The 23,731-nt window shown below is 41.0% G+C and overlaps 1 long non-coding RNA gene across 1 annotated transcript; it reads right to left on the reverse strand.

Annotated features, from left to right (window-relative positions):
* Positions 1-997: 997 nt before the first annotated feature.
* On the reverse strand, positions 998-22,520 carry LOC135982548 (uncharacterized). Its single transcript, XR_010599947.1, has 3 exons — positions 22,380-22,520; positions 3,046-3,115; positions 998-1,475 (listed from the first exon to the last, which is right to left on the reverse strand). It is a non-coding gene; the product is annotated as an uncharacterized LOC135982548 (long non-coding RNA).
* Positions 22,521-23,731: the final 1,211 nt, after the last annotated feature.

The raw sequence follows: 23,731 nt of genomic DNA on the forward strand, positions 1-23,731 counted from the left end.
GAGAAGGGGTAGGGAGTTCCGGGGGGCAGTAAAGGGACAGGGAGGAGGGGGGTTGGATGGGGCGGAGATTTGGGAGGGCAGTCAGGGGCAGGAAGAAGGGGGGGTTAGATGGGTCAGGGGGTTGGGGGGGGCAGTTAGGGGACAGGCAGCAGTTGGATAGGCATGGGAGTCCCAGGGGGTTGTCAGGGGACAGGTAGGGGGTGGGGTCCTAGAGGGGAAGTTGCGGGGGGGGGTCTCAGGAAGGGGGAAGTTGGGTACAAGGACCAGTGGGGCTTAGATAGGGGGTGGAGTCCTGCGGGGCAGTGGTCCCGGGAGGGGGTGATCAGGGGACAGGGAGCAGGGGGGTTGGATGGGTTGGGGTTTCTGTGGGGGGCAGTTGGAGGGAGTGGATGGGGGCAGGGTAGGGCTACCCTCCCTCCCCGTGGAGTGTCCTTTTTTTGAATGTTAAAATATGGAATCCCTACTCACAACGCAGCTCTCCATTCACAGCAGGCTACAGCATGAGGTCTCAGCTTCCTCACTCTCTCCCCCTCTTTCCTGTTGGTAGTGGCCAAGGGAATGCTGGGAAATGTAGTTCTTTCCCTGCTCCAGGGCTGGCTCTATAGGCAGGGAGCTAACCAACGAACTACAGCTCCCAGGGGCCCCTGTTGGTTCTCAGCTCCCATGCTGGATCCCTGCCGCCCCTGCAAATGGGCTGCCCCAAGCATGTGCTTGCTTTGCTGGTGCCTAGAGCCGCCCCTGGCCAGATACGAGGGTTATTAGAGGGGCACAATGTGGGGCAAAAAGAATCAGGGATGCCTTGAGGCAACACTTTAAAGATGAAAACCAGTAATGTTTGTTGCTATGCTTGGGACTGCAATGGTTATTTGAATTTGGTATGCTAGGAAGCAGTTGCGATTGTTCAGGCCTAGGATTCAATGTAAAGAACTAATGAAAGTGCCTGTTGATTTGCAGGTGCCACAAGGTATCATACTTTGTGGTGAAACAAATAGAGTACTTATAATTAAAAAAACCTTCGCTTTTATTGCCAAATAAACCACCCACCCACCCACAGGGGGAGACTGTACCGGGGGAGGGGGAGGGGGCTGATTTTCATAGCTGAGTATAGGTCCAGCTTTTATTTGAAAAGCTGTCTGGGGGCGTGGAGTGTAGAGGAAAGCACAAAGTGGCAGAAAGGAATGCACATGTGGAGTTTGGGGAGTGCATGGGAAAAAGAGTTCTGAATGTGCTGAAGGGGAGGACAGTCTGGAGTGTAACAAGAGTCTGGAGCATGTCAGTTTTACACTCCAGAACTCTCTGTGGCATCCCTGTTGTAAGAATCCTTCTCTTGTCTTTCCTGCTAGTCGCTTTCCCTCCACTTCTTGCATTCTGCCTCTGACAGCTGCAGCACCACCGTTCCTTGGTCCATCTCAGCCATTTTCTTATCTTGCGCCAATGCTCTGCTGCTGTTGGGGGGTTGGTTCTCAAGGTGAAGTCTGGAGAGGCATAATTAACAATAAATAGGTTGTAGATCTCTGATGATGCTAGCTGTCACCTTCAGCCCCCAACTAAAACCTCTCCAGTGCATCATCAGAGATCTACAACCTATCCTGAAAGATGATCCTTTACTCTCACAGATCTTGGGAGACAGACCTGTCCTCGCTTACAGACAACCCCCCAGCCTAAAGCAAATACTCACCAGCAACCACACATCACTGAACAAAAACACTGACCCAGGAACCTATCCTTGTAACAAAGCCCGATGCCAACTCTGGCCACATATCTATTCAAGTGACATCACCATAGGACCTAATCACATCAGCCATACCATCAGGGGCTCGTTCACCTGCACATCTACCAATGTGATATATGCCATCATGTGCCAGCAATGCCCCTCTGCCATGTACATTGGCCAAACCGGACAGTCTCTAAGCAAAAGAATTAATGGACACAAATCTGACATCAGGAATCATAATACTCAAAAACCTGTGGGAGAACACTTTAACCTGTCTGGTCATTCAATGACAGAACGGCGGGTGGCTATCTTACAACAGAAAAACTTCAAAAACAGACTCCAACGAGAGACTGCTGAGCTGGAATTGATATGCAAACTAGATACAATCAATTCAGGATTGAATAAGGACTGGGAATGGCTGAGCCATTACAAACATTGAATCCATCTCCCCTTGTAAGTATTCTCACACTTCTTATCAAACTGTCTGTACTGGGCTAGCTTGATTATCACTTCAAAAAAAATGTTTTCTCTTACTTAATTGGCCTCTCAGAGTTGGTAAGACAACTCCCACCTGTTCATGCTCTCTGTATGTGTGTATATATATAGATCCTCAATATATGTTCCACTTTATATGCTTCCGAAAAAGTGGGCAGTAGCCCACGAAAGCTTATGCTCTAATAAATTTGTTAGTCTCTGAGGTGCCACAAGTACTCCTGTTCTTTTTGCGGATACAGACTAACACGGCTGCTACTCTGAAACCAGTAGTTTTAGTCCATATTCAGCATTTTTCCAATAATTGTATTCTTCATACCCTGGGGTGTAACATAGGAATATTAAGAAATTTAAACACAAATATTGACTGGAACTAGGCTTTTCTTTCCCCCTCCTTGGGATACTCTGGCTTTATGTTCCAGTGTTGCTTATACAAGCTACTGATATCAACAGGACAATGAATGCCAGAATGGGGAGTAAAATGGGAAACTGGCAATTGTAGAATAGGATGTTTCCTGGGCCTCAAAATACAAAGGGTTTTTATTTGCTGAAATGCCTGCTAATGTTTTGACCATGGGCCTAAAGTCAACCCATTTCTTAAAAAAAAAAAAAAGAAAGAAAGAAAACACTGTTCACTTTTACCATAAAATAAATATTCTTTCAAGCTGTACTGATGCTGATCACGTGAAAGTTTTCACTTAGTTACATGATGCAGTAATCATGTCCATAACTAACACAATTATCTTTCCAACAGGGCTCTGTGGCATGGCATGTTATTGGGCATGTGTGCATTTCTAGATGACTTTACAGCACTTTAAATTTGACTGCACTCAACACACCTGTATCATTCTCTGTAGTACTGTAGCAGCTGGAAGCTTTAATCAGGATCAGGCCACGTTGTGCCAGCTGCTGTAGAAACAGAGAGAGACAGATCTTTTTTATGGCAGTCAAGAAAGAAGTGTGCTTTTATCATGGGATAACCAATGCATGCTAGCTATCTGGCTGTAAAATCCTTATGGAGACCAGGCCAAGTAGTTTTACCACAGGATAAGCTGGGCATGGTCAACCACAGGTGCAGTATAATGCTGACCTCGCCTAGATCAATGGTTCTCAACCAGGGATACATGTGCCCCTAGGCGTACGCAGAGGTCTTCCAGGGAGGTACATCAACTCATCTAGATATTTGCCTAGTCTTGCAACAGGCTATGTAAAAAGCACTAGCAAAGTCAGGACAAACTAAAATGTCATACAGACAATGACTTAATACTGCTTTATGTACTGTACACTGAAATGTAAGTACAATATAAATATTCAAATTGTTTTATTTTATAATATGGTAAAAATGAGAAAGTAAGCAATTTTTAAGTAATAATGTACTGTGACACTTTTGTATTTTTAGGTCTGCTTTGGTAAGGAAGCAGTTTTTAAGGTGAAACTTGGTACGCAAGACAAATCAGACTCCTGAAAGGGGTACAGTAGTCTGGAAAGGTTGAGAACCACTGGTCTAGGTAATGCACATCAGTTCTCCTGCTATTTAAAACAAAACAAAAAACAACCACTTTTTGCATTGAAGATATAGCAATGGTCCCTGATCCCAAGACTTTACAACCCAAATTTTAAGAAGTGGGCCTTAACAATAAGGAGAAGGAGAAAGGAAAAATCTATAAGACTATGTGTTTATGCAGGCTAATTAGTGCCCAACTTATCATTCAGTCTCATAATGTCTTGCTTATTTAATAATGAATTAAATTAGTCACTCTTTCCTGATCCTTAGCCAACCACCTCCAATCATCTCCACCCTTTCTCCTACAGCTGTTTAGTTCCCCATTCCTACAGCTTTTCAAAGTTCTTTAAGGCCTAGTCTATGCACAGTTTTTGCATTGATATAGCTATTTCAGTTAGGGGAATGATTTAAAAACAATCAAATTAGTATATAGGCTTTAATGTGGATGTGGCTATACTGGTATAAAGGTATCATACCAATATATCTTATTCCCCTTCCTGTATAGGAATAGATCTACTGGCATATGGCTCCTTTATACCAGTATAGCTGCATCCACCCCAGGAGGTGTGCCATGAACTACGGTAGTTTACTTACAGCAGTAATATTGATATGTAGACAAGGCCTAATTATCTACTCTGGAGCAGAGCTAGTCAAAAATTTTCTTTCAGAATTTGATGAGAAATGGCTTTAAGTGAAATTTTGTGTGAAAAATTCAGATTTTTCAGGGGAGTTGTTGGACAAAGGAAGAAGGGGTGGTTCAGATTTGGGGGGTTTCCCGCCTTTTCAGTGGCAAGATGAAAAATGAAAGAAGCTCGAGAAAGGGGAAGTTAACGTTTTCACTAAAGACCTCTATGAAAATTGAAAATGGCAAAATAATTGTTCCTCTTTTAAACCCACAAAGTAAAAGCGAAAAACTTAGCATTAGCTCAACCTTCACACCATTTATTCTGCCGTCCAGATTCTGCAGAGAGCTAAGTGTGCTCTACTCCCAGCAGAGTCACTCAGGGAGGCCACCCTGTCACATTTCCCAGAAGTATCTGCATCCACACAGATTGCTCTGCTGTACCTCCTACACCCTCAACCACACCCAGGAGAGCTCCATGGAGCCCACTGCAGGTGGCCTCTTAGCTTCCTCTCTCACCACTCCCAGCCAGAAGAGCAGCAAACAAAAGGGTTGAGGAGGTGGAAACAGGAAGAGCTCCCACGCCTAGAGAAGGTGGCCCCCACCAACAGGCATTCCTACACTAGGTTGCCTAGGCACTCCAACCTGCCATGATTTCAGGAAACCTCAAGCTTCCCTTGCAGCCTTTCACCACCACCCAGACAACCCTCATGCTTCTCATCACTGAACCTCCCACCCAAGCCCCTTCTACTAACCACCCTAAATATCTCTCCACCTCACTTCCTTAGAGCCTCCACCCAATCGTTCAGCCTACATTACAGCAACAACCCTCCCATCTCAGCAGCTGCCCCAGAAAACCCATCCCACCCACCCCTCAGCTATCTTCCCTTCTCACCACCTACCTCAGGAAAGGGGCTACATGTGGGAGCATAAGGAGGACTTCTTCCACTCTATTTCTGGGGAAGGCAGGGAGAATAGGCTTTTTTACACACACACACACACACACACACACACACACACACACGTAGGGTGGGGAAGGAAGTCAGTGAGTTATGTCTTCCGTGAGAAGTATCACACATTGCTGCCCAGAGGTTAATGAGTTTCTTGTGAATGTATCTGAGTCTTTGCCCTAATTTCCACATTTCCAGCTGATGTGTGATGTGCCTCTCCGTCTATGACTCTACTACGACAGTCTAGTTTCCGAGGGTGGGGCTGCTAGCATGGGTTTGTTTCACTATGATGCAGAATGTGGGTCTGAAGTCATTGGTTCCACTTACCACAGAGGAGCAATACATAGAAGTGACAAGTATATGGCATTAGGGCTATGAGAATAAGTAGAAAATTTCTATATTAGTCAGATTCACTGTAGGAAACAGAGCAGAAATGGTTTTTAAGAGAAAAAGAAATAGATTCCATGGAGAAGTCAATTCAGTGGATGCTACCTTGTTCCCTATCCAGCTGTATGCCACATCTTCTTCAGATCAAGAGATCTTCCAAGTGGGATGTTTAGTCAGAAAGGGGCATTTTTAATCCATTGCATCCCAAATGGGGATTCTACAGCCCTGACACGGACTAAAATTAGAGTTGTTTCAAGGTGCAAAGAATATTTCACACCTGAGATGGAATAAGAGACTGAAGAGTCTGCTGTATGATAGAGCACACATCTTTCAGCATATATCCCAATATAAACAGTGTGAGGAGTGGGATGTGCTTTTGGGAGAATGCCCTGCAATTATTGTACCCATTAAAATGTATGATATCTTGGGGCAGATATAACCCTGCTCCCAAATGTTATGTGCAATTTAAAGGAAAATTGCATTCATGCATCTCAGATTAGCACTCAAATTTCAAAGAATAAGCACATCTCAATGAATAATCTCTGAAACATTTGAATACACAGAAACATTGATATTTGGTGTCATCTTTTGACATGTCAAGCGTTGGGTACAGTTTTCTAAAGATATACAATACATTTGACTCAAGACTCAAGTTCACCCATAACCAGCCTTGGTTAGAGTTCCACCTGCACTCATGAACCAGCAATGTTAACTTTAAGTTTGAACTGTAATCCTTTCAACAAAGCTGGGTAACAAGCTTCTTGGAGTTCTCTGGATAGCCATGAAAATGTTGAGGCTGCTGTTCATCAATGCACTTTGAGTTTGAAAACATCCATCTAAAAATCATATGAGAAAGCACCTAGCACAATGGCACCCTAATCTTAGTTGTATTAATGCAATAGGTCACAATGCAAACCGGTAAGCCTGAACCTCATCTATGGGTCTGTATTCATACCCGACACACTATTGTAATAGTCTTTGAACAAAATACACCTTGTGAGGTATCATCTGAAAACGAATAACTCACTGGTCCATGATAGCATAGTAAATGTATATAGCAACATATGTAAATTATTAAATCCCCCTCTGATATTCTTAGCACATGTTCAAAACCACATTCTTCTGCCTGGGCAGGGCTATTCCGGCTGAAGAAATGTGTGTTCACCTCAATTTACATATAAGTAGTTGTGATAAATAAAGTGTGTGCAGGGGAGCTCCCTTTTATGGACACCCACGCAGACAGTTAGCTATAAAATCCCTCTTGGTAGCTGTTCTCTGCTTGCTTTACCTGTAAAAGGTTAACGAAGTTCCCCAGGTAAAGGAAAAGGAGTGGGCACCTGATCAAAAGAGCCAATGGGAAGGCTAGAACTTTTTAAAATGTAGAAAGAAACTTTCCCTTTGTCTGTTGTTCTCAGGGCTGGAGGGACAGAACAGCCATGTTATAAGCAGCTTTGAGCCAGGTATGATCATAAATCATCAGATCATGCCTAGAACTACTTATCTGAACTCCAAATGTGTACGATCAGAATGTTTGGCTAGATGCAATCGGGTTTATTTCTGTTTATTTTTTAATGTTTGTGGATCTCCTCTGTGCTAACCCCTGATGCTTTTGTTTGCGTGTAACCTTTAAGCTGAACCCCCAAGCAAGCTATTTTGGGTGCTTAATTTTTGTAATTGTTTCTTTTAAGATCTAGCAAAAAGCCTAAGTTCCAAATGGACTGTTTTCCTTTTTGTTTTTAATAAAATTTACCTTTAAGAACAGGTTTGGATTTTTGGTGTCCTAAGAGGTTTGTGCAGGTTGTTCGATCAGCTGATAGAAAACAAAGGAAATTAGCTGTGGCTTTCTCAGCTCTTCCCTGAGGTGGGAGTGAAAGGGCTTGAGGATGCCCCACAGGGAGGAATTCTCAAGTGCTCCTTCCTGGGTTCAAAGGGTTTTTTTGTTTGTTTGTTTGTTTTTTGCATTTGGGCGGTGTCAGCATTTACCAGGCCAAGGTCAGAGAAAAGCTGTAACCTTCAGAGTTTAATACAAGCCTGGAGTGACAAGTATTAATTTTTAAAATCCTTGTGGGCCCCCACTTCTGCACTCGGAGTGACAGAGTGGCGATTCAGCCTTGACAGTAGTATACAGGGTCCTCAAGACAGCAGGGATATGAAATGACAGGAGACAAAGCAAATTCGCATATCTGCAAACACAGGTGAGAAGAAAGAACATGGAGCCTCCACAGTCAGACTCTATATCACCTTCTTTGCTGTTGCTTTGCTTTGAGGGATACCCTCAGAAAAAATCATTTAAAAGGTTTAACTGAACTATAAAAGAAAGGGGTATAAAACCCAAAGTTCTCTTTCACCTAAGATGACAAAGGAATCAGCCCCTTGACTTCAAGGTGAGATCTTGATCTGAGATTTTGGCCAGCCATGTTGCTGGGAATACGTGGTAAGGATTTTCACATACTAGATTGGGTTCAAGGTAAATTTTAGCTACTAAAAAGCTTATCTTTATTTTTCTCAGCCATTTCTGACTTTAATATCTTGTAGTTCTACTCACTAAATAAACTTGTATTGTATTTTGTAAAATATTGTAATTTTAATCTAAACTAATCCAGTATTGTTTAAATTAGGGCTGTCAATTAATCGCAGTTAACTCAAGCGATTAACTAAAAAAAAAATGAATTGCGATTAATCGCACTGTTAAACAACAGGATACTAATTGAAATTAAATATTTTTGGAGGTTTTCTACATTTCAAATATATCAATTTCAATTACAACACAGAATACAAAGTGTACAGTGCTCACTTTATATTATTTTTATTACAAATATTTGCACTGTAAAAATGATAAACAAAAGAAATAGTATTTTTCAATTCACCTCATACAAGTACTGTAGTGCTATCTCTTGATCATGAAAGTGCAACTTACAAATGTAGGGGGTTTTTTTGGTTACATTGTTTTGTTTTTGAGTGCAGTTATGTAAAACTTTAGAGCCTACAAGTCCACTCAGTCCTATTTCTTGTTCAGTCAATCGCTAAGAGAAACAAGTTTGTTTACATTTACAGGAGATAATGCTGCCCACTTCTTAATTACATCACTTGAAAGTGAGAACAGGCATTCGCATGGCACTGTTGTAGCTGGTGTCGCAAGATATTTACGTGCCAGATGTGCTAAAGCTTCATATGCCTCTTCATGCTTTGGCCATTGTTCCAGATGCCATGCATCCACGCTGATGACACTCATTTAAAAAAAAAATAATGTGTTAATTAAATTGGTAACTGAACTCCTCGGGGGGAGACTTGTATGTCTCTTGCTCTGTTTTACCTGCATTCTGCCATATATTTTAATGTTATAGCAGTCACTGATGGTGACCCAGCACATTTTATTCATTTTAAGAACACTGTCACTGCAAATTTGACAAAATGCAAAGAAGGTACCAATGAGATTTCTAAAGATAGCTACAGCACTAGACCCAAGATTTAAGAATCTGAAATGCCTTCCAAAATCTGAGAGGGAAGGGGTGGGGAGCATGCTTTCAGAAGTCTTAAAAGAGCAACACTCTGATGTGGAAACTACAGAACCCAAATCACCAAAAAAGAAAATCAACCTTCTGCTGTTGGCATCTGACTCAGATGATGCATCGGTCTGCACGGCTTTAGATCGTTATCGAGCAGAATCCATCATCTGCTTGGACGCATGTCCTCTGGAATGGTGGCTGAAGCATCAAGGGACATATGACTCTTTAGCGCATCTGGCATGTAAATATCTTGTGACGCAGGCTACAACAGTGCCATGCAAACGCCTGTTCTCACCTTCAGGTGACGCTAAACAAGAAGCAGGCAGTATTATCGTCTGCAAATGTAAACAAACTTGTTTGTCTGAGCAATTAGCTGAACAAGAAGTAGGACTAATGGGACTTGTAGGCTCTAAAGTTTTACATTGTTTTGTTTTTGAATGCAGGGGTATTTTTGTACATAATTCTACAAATGTAGAATTCAACTTTCATGATCAAGAGATTGCACTACAGTACTTGTATTAGGTGAATTGAAAAATACTCATTTTTACAGTGCAAATATTTGTTATCAAAATAAATATAAAGTGAGCACTGTACACTTTGTATTCTGTGTTGTAATTGAAGTCAATACATTTGAAAATGTAGAAAACATCCACAAATATTTAAATAAATGGTATTCTATTAACAGCGCGATTAATCACGCTTACTTTTTTTATTAATCGCAAAGATTAAAGATTTCCAAGTTTGGTTCAAAACAAGTGTTAGTATATTAGAACCACAGAATTGTGCAATTTTTAAACATCATGCATAAGACAGAACAGGAAACTGTCCAACACGAATATATCTATAGCATACGCTGACCTATTTTATGGATTCCAGACAAGAAACAAATATGTTGCATGCTGGGAGTTTCTTGGTTACTTCATGGCATCTAGAATGTTCCATGCCATGGACTAGTGGTGGCACTACAAGACAGATGACCTATTGTATTTGGTGATGTATCACTGACGTGCATGCAACAGGCCACAAAAAATGCTGCTCTCCCTACTGCTTCCTTTTAGGAGCCAAACTTCTTAGTGACAAATTGACAGTTAACGTGTACTGAGTGGGATGGGGTGGAAGGAAAGGAGGATGAAATTATATGTAACAATCTTGAGCCATTAACACTGAACTTAAATATAAAAAGGCAAGAGTCCTTACAGCAGCTTTAACTTACATTTCACAATCTGCATATAATACCACATCCTTGCAAGAGTCTACTCACTCATTTGCCTGAGAAGAATACATTTGTATCTTAACAGGTGAGTAAAGAATTACTCATTTTTTCCATTATGCTAAAGCAGTGAGTAGATTTTATGCCTTGTCTGGAAAGTGTACATGACAGTTTTGCCACGCTCTATTAAGATATACATTTAACAGCTTAATCAAATACTACATTCCATCTAGTGCGGTTGACCTACTGTTGGTGTGAGATGTTTAATATTTACATTTCCTGACTGTTGCAGCTTTTAATTCACAGACTTAATATGCTGTGTTCACATAGTCTTTTTTCATTAAAATCTAATAGTCATTACTATGTATATGTGCATATACATTATTTATATAGGTGGAAGGTACATCAAGGCACTTGGGTGAGGTTGCAGGAGTTTTTAGAATAAAGGATCAGAGCTGATTATACTTTTTTTGTCTAAAGATTCTGGCAGGTTTTCATCAATCTGGGAGGAAGTTGGTTGTTGTTTTTTTTAAAGTTTGAGCCAAAACAGCTCAGTCATTTTTGAGGTGAAGAAAGTGAAAATACTTTTTCAATTACATAAATAAAATAAAATGAAAATTGACTTGGTTTTAAATATTTCCAGTAAGTTAGTGGTAGATGGTAAAAACCTTTACATTTAGGTTGAGATAATCACATATGCAGTGTAGGGACAGTGCTCTGGTGAAAATGGATTGTGATTTGTCAAAAAGTTATGGGTTATTTCAATATCCCATGTCCATGCACATTTCATAGGGTTCTGTTACACCCATGCAGAACTTGATGGTAACAGCTTAGGAAAATTCTCCATCACAGCTCCACAGTTACAACGAGGGAGAGAGGGAGATTGTTGAGGTTCTTCATTCAAGATGTTGACAGCTGTACTTCTAGATTGTGCAGCTGTCTTGAACATAGGACTTCATAGAACAGTTAATAGGGTGCTTGTCAGTGACAAGGCTTTAGTTGTTACCAAGTAGGGGATGTTCTCACTGGCCAGGCAACAATGGTCCAAATCCATCTCTCTCATCCTGATGGGACTTGGGAACAACCTGTTGAACAACACAGGGCTTCTCATACATATTTTGCTGGGTGGTGCAACCTGGTTCCTCTTCTGATATGGGTCAGTCAGAAAGTGACCACGTTTCTGGCAAAGATTTGAAATGTCCAACCAGGATAGAAGTGGTGTCCCATCTAATCATCCAATGAGAAAATGAGGTGTGTCTCTTACAGCTTCTTGCAGCTCTGTCTGGAAAATATTATCTTAATGCAAAACCTCTTGTGACATCCTAGTTTGTGAGAGACATGTTGGATCATACTTTGAACACATGCTGGCTTACCTCCAGTCAGCAACACTTCTGCAAGTTACTTTCCATGGCCCCCATTACAGTGTGATCCTTTGGCTAACTTTGCACAACTCCATGCTCTTTCCCTCTTAGGGTGACCAGATGTCCTGATTTTATAGGGACAGTCCCAATTTTCGGGTCTCTCTTATATAGGCTCCTATTACCCCCCACCTCCTGTCCTGATTTTTCACACTTGCTGTCTGGTCACCCTATTCCCTCTGCACTCTTGGCCATCTGCAGAAATACCCATCTTGAAGTTAGAATGGAGTCTTTACATGAAGTCTCTTCAAACTTCTGAATAGTTCTGTCATTGTTACGTAGTTCATCATGCAGCAATATAAAGTCATTTGACTCATTTTCTTGATCCATGTCTACTAGGATAACAATTAATGAAATACTACAAAGTAACTGTACACACCTCTATACCAGTACTTGATATTCCCTACACTCCAGTGATAAGCAGCAGCCTTAATACTGAATCTGAAACCTTCCCTGCAACTGCCAGTCATTGAATTGATCAGGCCTTATGACATTTTGGTTGATTCCCCTTAAAGAAGAACAGGAGTACTTGTGGCACCTTAGAGACTAACAAATTTATTAGAGCATAAGCTTTCGTGGACTACAGCCCACTTCTTCGTTATGCATCCGAAGAAGTGGGCTGTAGTCCATGAAAGCTTATGCTCTAATAAATTTGTTAGTCTCTAAGGTGCCACAAGTACTCCTGTTCTTCTTTTTGCGGATACAGACTAACACGGCTGCTACTCTGAAACCTCCCCTTAAAGAGTTACACTTCACATTGGCTTCTCAACATAATATTTGAATATATTGACTTCTTTTCATATAAAACAAAAATATAAATATAATATAAAATTCCTTGTTAGATTCCCTTTTTAAAGATTAGCTGTATATTTCTTATTAAAATAATTGGCATGGTCCAAACTATTTGCAATACTTTATGGTCGGGTTACCAAGACAATGAAGTTTCATCAAATTGAGGGGTCTGTTCGAGTGCCTTTGGATATCATAAAATTTAAGATATAGTTTATTAAATCTTAATGGACACCTTTTAGATTTATCTAACAACATTACACCCTATACTATATCAAACAGCACATCTTGATCTACTGTGTATTTATTACAACTCTATAAGTGTAAAGCATATAAAATAGAAGAAAAAAGGAAGCGACTTCACAACTCAGCAAGTGTTTGTGGTTAAGCTTAGTTGGTTAGCTCTTTTAGCTACTTGACCTGTGAGAAACATTGAAATAGCATCTGCTGTCTGACATGCTTTAAAGTCTTAGCCCAGAACTCTCAGCGCATGTGTGGCAATTAAGCTCCATACTTTCTGTAGCATGACTACAAAGAGCAAACTTTTTAAGTAAGTAAACTAGAGAAGACATGAGACTTCTGCTGTTTACTGATAGTCTATATAAAATCACTCTGCTCATCAAGGGTTATATCTGAAGGGTGTAGTAATTTTGCCTGTGAACTGTGTGCACTGAACATACATACTGGTGTGTAAGTAGCTAATACGTGCTATGAAATGAATGAAAACACCCTTAAGTATATTGTAGATTACTATCTGCTTTACTTTTTCAAGTAAATATTTCACTTCGTTTTTATTTTAAGTTTGTATTAAAGTATCTGGTGTTACATAGAAAATAATATATTAGAGCAGGGGTCGGCAACCTCTGGCACACGGCTCACCAGGGTAAGCACCCTGGTGGGCCAGGCCAGTTTGTTTACCTGCTGTGTCGGCAGGTTCGGCCAACCGCGGCTCCCACTGGCCACGGTTTGCCATCCCAGGCCAATGGGGGCGGCGGGAAGCAGCGGCCAGCACATCCCTCGGCCCGCGCCGCTTCCTGCAGACCCCATTGGCCGGGGATGGCGAACTGCGGCCAGTGGGAGCCACAATTGGCCGAACCTGCCAATGCAGCAGGTAAACAAACTGGCCCGGCCCGCCAGGGTAATGTGCCAGAGGTTGCCGAGCCCTGCATTAGAGCATTAAAATTGTGAAAGTGAAGCACTCAAAAGTCAGGAAATAGCAAAATTAGAGCCATCTGCATAGCTTTGATTGTCATTTTCTTTGATTTTTCATTTTGATTTCTCATTGTATATGCATTAGAAATACATGCTACAGCCAATTCTTATTAACTAAACTAAAATTTATTAAAAAACAACATGAGAAAGTATGGTTAAAAGATCAATATACATACAGACATGAGTTCAGTTCATTTAGGTGCAGATTCACAGCAGAGATGGTGAGCTTTGTGGTTGCAAAGAGTTCTTTCAGAAATAGTTCATAGTTTATAGTCCAAAGTCCAAATATCACATTAAGGGTGTACTAGCATAACTGGGACCCCAATCTTGTGACTCAAACTTCCCCTGAAGAAGCCTAAGCAGATCTGAGATGACAGAATCAGGACCCAAGGATCTTTTATACAATTTCACGTCCTCTTTGACAAGTTGGGATTTCCTCGGGGAACAAAAGGTGATTAGGAGGACTTTGAATGAAGTCCATCACCAGTACTTAGCTATACGAATTAACAGAAGGCCATTTGCTTATTCCTCCACCATTCACCATACATTTCAAAGAGACGAAAGTTTAGAAAGTTTTAGAAATAGGTCTATGCATTAGCTATGAAGCCTCAACTTTATTAGGCTTTTTAACACATAGTGTGTTCTTGTTGAATCAAACAGCATAATCCTAAGGGTTTCTCTTATGTACCACTCTTAACATGTTCAAGGGCTTTTCCAAAAGACCCTGCACATTGTACATTTTTACAGTTCTTGGTATCAGCAACAAGTTAGTTACAATCATTAGCAATAATATTAACATCAGTTCAATCACAAGTGTACATGTACAATTATGTGTGTCATGCCAAGTCTTTGGTTTAGACAAGTCATTCTTTAGGTCAGTTTGTTCAATATCCTTTTTGAATCTTTGTAGCTTTTTCTTGACCTCAGGGTCTTCCTTAACATAGGCTTTCAGCTTAACCACTTCCTTGGGGTTTTGGTATTTTAGCGTTAACTTCTGGCTTTTATTTGCAAGGTTTAATCCTTCCTTTCCTCCCTGTCCAGAATGAACTCTTTTGTGCAACAGACTCCATTGGTTGGCTGGGTACATCCTCTTTGCTAATGGCTATGGGTAAGTCTTTCTCCCCCCCAGTCAGTCAGGTAATTTGCATCAACACAGACACTAGCTTGTTTACTCGTTTTCAAATCCTCAAGCTTTACCAATTCCAAGGCTGGACTCTGTCTTAAAGAGATACCATCCAATTTCACTAGCATGTTAGACTCAAGGTTCTTTTGTCCTTCCCTTACCGACATCTGATTCCATGTGGAAGCAGAGGTTAAGTCCACTAAGAGACTACAAGTCATATCCAAAATATTTAGAGATGTGACTTTGCCTGCTCTCCCCTGCATCCCTGTAACGCACTAACCAGTAACATGATCTTTCCTCGGTACCGGAGTCACAGACTGCTTACTTAAAGAATCAACATGGAGACATTCATGTTCCAACAATATTGTCTCCCCAAAAAGCTGATTAAGCTTACAGCTGTTTAGATTCCGTAACCATTTTTATTTAATTTGAAACCTTTTCCAAGCTATCCATATTTCTAAAGCAAAGTCAGTGGGTCTCTACACCTCAGCAAGACTGGCAGTTAAGAACTGGAACAAGTTTCCCAAACAAGATGTTGCTTTCTCTATACAGTGATTCACCCTGAGTTAACTCAATCAAATCACTTCCACATCCACCAGTTGCAGCAAACTGCTTGCAAAAACTACCCTGAAGATTTTCCTCTTCAGGAATCTTTCTAAGCAACAACCCATTTTTCACCGAAATTCTGCCCTTGCCCTTTTCATCTAGAGTTTGCTTTAAAGGAACATTTTCCTGAGCAACAACAGACTCTTTCTGGGTTTCACTTAAATCCAGAATCACCTCTGTCCCATCAGGAGGATTTTCACAAAACCCCCTTTCAGGTAAACTGCTAGACTTCATAGTCACAAAATTAGAAGCACTCTCTTCCTTGTTACAAGTTTACACACTGTCAGTGGGTAACAGTCAGATCACCTTCATGCTTTCCTTGTGCCCTGGCTATATCACATCACCCTGATCAGACAAGGTTGTCGTATCTTTATCCAGCAACACACTAGCAACAGGCAAAATAGAAGCACTAGAACCGCTTGGTCTCTGTGAGCTATTTTTGACATCAACTGGATGCAACTTATTTGCAATATCATCCCTAGCAGACACAAATTTAGGACCACTTCCTTCCTGGGTTTTAGTTGTAACCAGAATCAACTCTGGGTCAACTGATAAATTTTCAACCATCATAGGCTGACAGGCTTTTTCTGTTTGTAGAGCGGACAGAAAAGATCTGGAGAAACGTTCCCCTTTAACAGACAAACAACTGGGATAGCTTTTCCTTTGTCCCGGCACACACAGCTATTCACAGACAACGGCTTGGAGACTGGGGTATCTCCCTTCAGAGGCAAGTCATTACCCCTAACAGACACAGGAATGTTTCCTTCACTGTTACAATTCTCCACACTGGTAAACAGGTAAGGTATAGGGATACTCATGTTTCACTAACCTTGCCTTCCCAAACTGCTGATTAGACAAAGACATCAGCTCAGAAGGCTGCCTATGCTCATCTAAAACTTTCTTTGCCTTTCCCTCCCTTAACAGATAACTGCTGTTTTCCACAAATAGTGTCTTATTACACTGAGCTACTTTAAGTACATCGTTTACCTGGGTCAGACTTACTTTCCCAAGCTTTACTAGCCAACAATTTATCACTCACCAAGAATATACCCCTTCCTTCCTCCGTTATGGCTTTAACCTGATCACCAATTTTAATTTGCTCTAGAGAAACATCTTCCTGAGCCTTATCTAATGCCAGATTCACTGCTGAGATACCAAACACACACTTAGGAATTTTTTCCACATATGCACTGCTTCTTTGCACAGACAAACAGCCATCTTCCTCAGACAAACATTTGGAGAAACCCTCCATAGGCAAATCCTTGCCCCTAATAGACACAGGTTCAGGATTATTTCTTTCCTGTGGCTGGTTTAGGTCATCAACTTGACTGAACAAAGTTTTAATATCATCCCCAATCAAAAGATCCTTAGGCAATAACTTCCTTACACCAGCTATAACTTCATGTTTAACACCAAGATGGATTCTGGCTAAAGGCACACTTACAGTAAACTCAGAGGATTACAATATTCACACTTAGATCTGGTAAATAATCTTCTTCTTTGACAAAATCTGCTTTAACAAGAGTGATGTTAGAAGCTGTAATTTGCCCTAAACAGCTTTTACAATTGATTTTTACATTCTCTGCACAAGTTATGGGGTTACCTCACCCGAGCTCACAGTAAAAGCATTTACATAAAAGGTGGCAGTGTTGAGGTAAATTTAGTTAAACACATACAACTGCTTAGAGTCCAACAACATACCAACATTGTTACAAACTGGATAGATTCTATCCTCATCTTTGCTGTTGAGAGGAGCTGGCTTTCTAGGATGATACAGTTCCTGTTCCTTTATTCTCTTGAGTTGGAGCTTAAGTCTGTCACTTTTGCCTTAGCTTCTATATCTGCCATTCTTTGTTCATGTTCAAAACACAGGCACTCTCTTTCAGCAGCTTCTCCTTCCATATCAGCTATTTTTTGCTTTTGTTTGAGTTCTAGCTGCTGGTTTCTCACTGCAAGCATTTTAGCTGGGTCTGCTTCCGTATCGCTGGCAATTAATAGATTTTTCAGTTCCTGCTCTGGGGCCTTTTTCTTAAAAGACAACCCCCTCTGTGAGCACAATTCTTCCAAGCCTTTTCTGTTAGGATCTTGATTATGGGTCACTCCCTGTAAGTGATTTTTAACCCTTAAACACTCCAATGTCAAAATTAAATTTTGACAAGCATGTGGTTCTGATCCAAAAACCCAACTAACCTGTGGTAATGTGTATCCAAGCACGACTACACTACTGTGACCGGGGCCCTAATGGGGAGCCAGGTGTGGTCACTCAATTAGGGTGAACTGCAAAGAATGGGGCAGACAATCCCCATAAAGCTCATGGATATTCCAATACCTAGATTTACCAAGCCAGCATTAAACAGCTTCTTTATTACCTCACTGGTTACTCAGAAGTCCAAACAGTTCCCTAAAAGTGATCCACCCTCCGGCCTCCATCCAGGTACCCACATCAAATATGATGAAAAATTCTGTAGATCTTATTTCACCATATAACATAACAGGTTCTACCAATCCCAAAGGATCGGACACGTTACCTCCCAGGTTAATGACTGTTTCAGATCTTACCCAAATACAGGCTACAGCCAATTCTTATTAACTAAACTAAAATTTATTGAAAAACAAAAAAGAGAGTATGGTTAAAAGATCAATACACATACAGACAGGGCCAGCTCTGGCTTTTTGGCCACCCCAAGCAAAAAAACAAAAAAACAAAACCAAAACCAAAAAAAAAAAAAAAAAAAGTGGCCGTTCCGCCCTAGGATTGGACAGAATGCCGCCTCGAACAATCTGCCGCCCCAAGCACCAGCTTGCTTAGCTGGTGCCTGGAGCCGGCCCTGCATACAGACATGAGTTCAATTCATTTAGGTGCAGATTCATAGCAGAGATGGTGAGCTTTGTGGTTGCAAAGAGTGCTTTCAGAAGTAGTTCATAGTTTATAGTCCAATGTCCAAATATCACATTCAGGGCGTACAAGCATAACTGGGACCTCAGTCTTGCGACTCAAACTTCCCCTGAAGAAGCTTAAGTAGATCTGAGATGACAGAATCAGGATCCAAGGATCTTTTATACAATTTCATGTCCTCTTTGACAAGTTGGGATTTCCTGGGGGTGGGGTGGGGAGAGAAGGTGATCAGGAGAACTTTGAATGAGGTCCATCACCAGTACTTAGCTATACGAATTAACAGAAGGCCATTTGCTTGTTCTTCCGCCATTCACAGTACATTTAGAAGAAAGATGAATACAGAGAGAGCCTGTGTTTACAATTCAATTAAATGATACCAGAATACAGCAAAGACAGGGGCTGTTGACCAACTTGTTGACCCTACTCATACATATGTAAATACACAAACATTATCTCCCCACATGTCTTTTGAGAGTTATTTATTCTGCAGGATGTTTAACCCTTTCTAGCTATGTGTCAAACTCATTACACTAACTAGGCCTAGTACAATTTGTAAAAGGAAATTTATGCTTCCTTACAGCCAAGGAAGTTGAGAGATCCTGAGCCTTTCAAAGAATTCAGCATAAGAAGAATTCACACATGGGTTATGTGGTCAAGAGAATAGACCACTCTTTAGATAAAAAGAGGAAGATGCTTTCTGTTGGCTTGTAAACTAAAGATTGTATCACTGTTTGAACCTTCGGTTAAAGTGGCAACTACCTAAGAGCATACAGCATTGATGAAACTCCAGACAAGAATACAGTCAAAATAATAACTTACCTGCCTGTTATGTCTAGATGTAATGAGTGATAGCCAAGATTTGCTACTTATACATGCATAGACTTGAGTATGCATAGACTACGAGTATCACCTAGACATGGTGATTTTGAATTAAACTGACCTCTGATAATATAGTAACTTGTCTAAATTTTTTAATTCTACTGTAGAATTGGTTAATTGAACCAAACACTCATAATTCCATTGGCACAAGCTTGATTGGAAATAGATAAGGATATCTATTTAAGGATACATAGTTCCATGCAGATACCAAAATCACCTGTCCAGACTAGACTAGAACTAGGATAAAAATTGGCTTTTGTAACAAGATCGCGGTAAGACCTTGAATTACACTGATTTATGATCTCTTGAAATTCGCCATGTCCCATGTTGAGTTCAGTTTCTGACATCATGAACACTACGATCTAACAACCTTTGTTTTACTTTCTGTATCTTCTCTTTTGCATTCAGAGATATTTTGGCTAATAAAATTAATACATTATAACGGTTCTTCACGCTATACTTTAGGTAGGGAACAGAACCAAAGAAGAGTAAGAAACCTAATAGAAATGGATTACCTTATTTAACAATATATGTTTTATTACTTATCTTTTTCATATCTTCTACACAGAGATAGGTCTGTGCCAAAACTGCAGGCAGGTACAAAGAGCCCCAACAGGGCTGGCCTTACCATGAGGCGAATTGAGGCGGCTGCCTCAGGTGCCAGACTGTGGGGGAGCGCCACTAGGACCCAGAGTGTAGAAAATTGTGTCTGCTGCTGGTACATATGTATTCTCTCTGCTCTAGATGCACAGAGATGGTGGAGTGCTGTGCTGGAGGAAGGAGGGCACAAGAGACATAACAGGCTGGCAGGAGAAAAGGTGAGAAGGAATAACAGAAAGCAGCAGGAGCCGCAGGGAGAGAGAGAAGGAGGAGCTGCTTATGTACCTCTCTAGCACCCCCAGGAACCTGGACTGATTAACACCAGCTTCTCAGGGAGTTTCCTGTTTCCTGCTGCTTCCCTGAACCCACTTGGGGAGAACAGGCAGTCAACTGAAGTAGTAGGAGCCAGTTAGGCCCTTAAGACTCTGATATCTTCCCTCATTCAGGCCCTGCTACCAGCCTGCTTATTTGTCCCCTTCAACTGAGTGTTGAGAGCCACTATAGCTGGCACAGAACAGCAGTCATGACTGAAAGAAGAAAACGCCCCTCTGGGGCAGCATTCAGAAAAAGAAAACAAGCAAAGGAAGCTTTTCTGTCTAAGCAGGAAGGAGCTCTCCTGAGATACATAGACACAAATGTTCACAGTGAGCCTTCCGGCCCCAGTGAGGATGAGAGTGGTGAGGAGATGCCTGATCTTCCAGTTAGTCAGAGTGCAGGTGACCTGGCAGCTACTGCAGCATCCATATCTCCATCTCAAATGGATGTAATCATGCACATTCCCGAGGAAAAGTGTAGATCTGAGAAGAGTGTGGTGGAGGAGCAAGAAACAGCTGCTGCTGAGTTTAGTTCCTTAAGTCTAGATGATCCAGGACTGTGGACCCGCTTGAGCAGTAGCCTGAGGGACTTCCTTGTACTGCATGGGCCACAGCAAGTGAAAAACTTCATGTTCCCCAAAGACAATGAAAATAGAAGTTTCCATCCAACACATTACTGGCGTGAAATCCCCAATGGTAACGAAGTGGAGAGGCCATGGCTTATGTACTCAAAAACCCAGAATGCTGCATACTGTTTTTGTTGCACGATATCGATGCAAGTGATTTAGGTGATGAATTGAAAGCCCTTTCAAGATACATTTCAGCAGGATCAACTCCAAAGGCTGTTCTGGAATATATGTGCACAAATAAGATGACCACCCTCTTTCCAAATGTTTTTGTTGCTCTTCACATACTTCTAACCCTTCCTGTAACAGTTGCCAGTGGAGAACACAGCTTCTCCAAGCTGAAGTTAATAAAAACGTCTCTACGCTCCACAATGACACAGGAGAGGCTGGTCTGCCTTGCAACCATCTCAATAGAGTATGAGCTGGCCCAGACTGTGGACCTTCAGGAAGCAGTTCAAATCTTTGCAGCCAAGAAGGCACGGAAAGCACCACTTTGATTATTCAAACAGATAAAAATGCCAGTGTTTACTATGCAGATAAGAAAAGTTACATTTGCTGTTCAGGCGTTTGAAAGTTAAGTGTTACTTAAAATTTGTGAACAAGGCATTTTAAGTTGGTAGTTCTCCTTTATTGGGGTAGGTAGCAGACCAGTACCATGAGAGGAGTAGAACAGGAAGAACGCAGAACTGAGACCTTTCAAAGTTTTGGCCCAAACAAGGGGGCATGGGGGCATCATTTGAGCTCCTCGCCTCAGGTGCCAAAATGTTGTGGCCTGGCCCTGGGCCCCAAGCTTTAGAAAAGCTCAGGGTAAGGACACCTGCTTTTCTAACGTTTTAGAGGAAGTTATGCAACAGTTCCCAACCAAAAAAAAAAAAAAAATCAAATAAAACTTGGGAAAGGGGTGTTCATCAGACTCTATTTAAGCTTTGAGATTCTTTCAAATCTGAAACTCAGGTTACAAACAAAAAAGGATTTGCACAGATTCCTGTATGCTAAACCCATTAAGTTTCATAGGGCTAAAATAATTCATAAAGTGCTTTTTAAGTCTTCTGGAGGCAAGGGCCCTATGTAAATAGGAGACAATAGCATTATTATTTTGACATTTTGTTTAAAGTCATCTACAACAAAAATTAGCAGTAGGACCTTTGTGTTGAATGATTTTCAGTAGTGGCAGAGGCAAAAAGAGGTAGCATATAAACCTTGATTTGATAGAAGATTACTTTGACAAAATGCATTGAGCCAAACCCTGAATTCCCTGGTCAGTTTCTGTTTTTAGTCAAATAAATTCAGATGAACATCAGTGGGAGTTTCCCTGAGAAAAAACCACTTGGATCCTTTCTAAAGCAAACTCCCACTGATGTTCATCTGTTTTTTGTTCTTAGTCAAATAACCAAGAAGCTCAGGGAGTAGCCCATTATGAGTTTCTTAGTAGGTTTTAAAAATTTCTTAGAAATGTATGTAACTGAAAACCAATAATTATGAGAAAACATTCAAAAGAAAAGTACAATATAGATTATATAACAGTACTAACCTAATTTTATTCTGTAGGGTGCAGTATAGTTGGAGAGGTGAAAAGAGCTGGCTTTCATTTGGTAGAAAAGCAGTAATAACTAACCCTTAATAAGAACTAAATCCTGCCTCACCTGGGAAGCTTTATAGAGGATTAGAGGAAGCACTCAGCTGGGGTTTACATTCTACTGTGGAAGAAAGAAGGTATTTTTTATGTGTAATTTTGTTTTTTAATTCATGGAAGAAGAAGCTCCCCTTTATGTATATGTGTGATTTGTAGGGGGGGTGTGGTTAATAAATTTGTCTTAAAACTGGACTGTGCTAGGCATTCAATGAGCACTTCCAGGTCAGGTGAAAGGTTGGAGGGCAATGCAGACCCCTATAAAATGTCCCTGAATGTAATGAAAGATGATTGTTATGGTACATGTTATTGTATGAGCCTTATAATATGCCTTTTATTTCTGATTGCTCATTATGTTTTTGTTTAAGCTGAGGTATTAGGCTAGTTAGAGATGGTAGTATAATTTGCAGTGATTTAGTATTCAGTGGTTGAGCAAAATGAATGTAACCAACAATGAGAGAGTGGAAGGGGGGAAAAGCACTATTCAGGATGGTATAAGTTAAAATAGGTATTCCACTATGCTATCTTTTACTTAGTTGCTTTTCTTGCTACACCTTCTATCTCCCATTCAGTGTGTAAACTACTTTTCTTGCACACCTGCTGAATGCTACAGCAGTGAAGTAACTATTTTACACTTGTTTTGTGGCCTTTGTCTCCACTGAATGGGTTCTAAAGACTTGTGGGAGTTGTGCTATGGATGAATTTATTCTACTGGTGTTTGTGGCTCCATTAATAGAGTGACCATATGTCCTGTTTTGGTCAGGACAGTCCCCTTTTTAAGCCTTGTCCTGGCCGTCCTGACTTTTTTGGCAAAAGTGGGTATTTGTCCTGTTTGTTCTTGCCAACTTGATCAGCTGATGAGAGCAAGTGGGACAAATGCCCTTTGGGAAGCATAGTTACCCTATCCATTAAGTATTCTCTAGTGGAGCTGCGTGTTCTATGTTAATGGCATTATAGCCCAATTTCTCTTACTGTCTCCTGTGTATTGTGCCAGAACAGACCCTTTCAGAGCCCCAGGTGAGAGAGCAGTTGGGACTAGTAAGTGATTACACAGCTCCTCCAGCTGACAGGAGAGAACAAAACCATGTGTGTGACAGATCCCCTTTCAACAGCCATCATCAACTTCAATAGGGCCAGATTTTTCATGTGCCAAAAGATGCAGATTGGTGTCTAGTGGGATGTTGAAAAGCATTAACCAGGTTGGGCACCTAAGTCTCCTCTTTAGGTGCCTAAATACATTTGAAAATCTGGCC

This window comes from Chrysemys picta, chromosome 3, assembly GCF_011386835.1.
Source record: "Chrysemys picta bellii isolate R12L10 chromosome 3, ASM1138683v2, whole genome shotgun sequence".
Classification (NCBI taxonomy): Eukaryota; Metazoa; Chordata; order Testudines; family Emydidae; genus Chrysemys; species Chrysemys picta.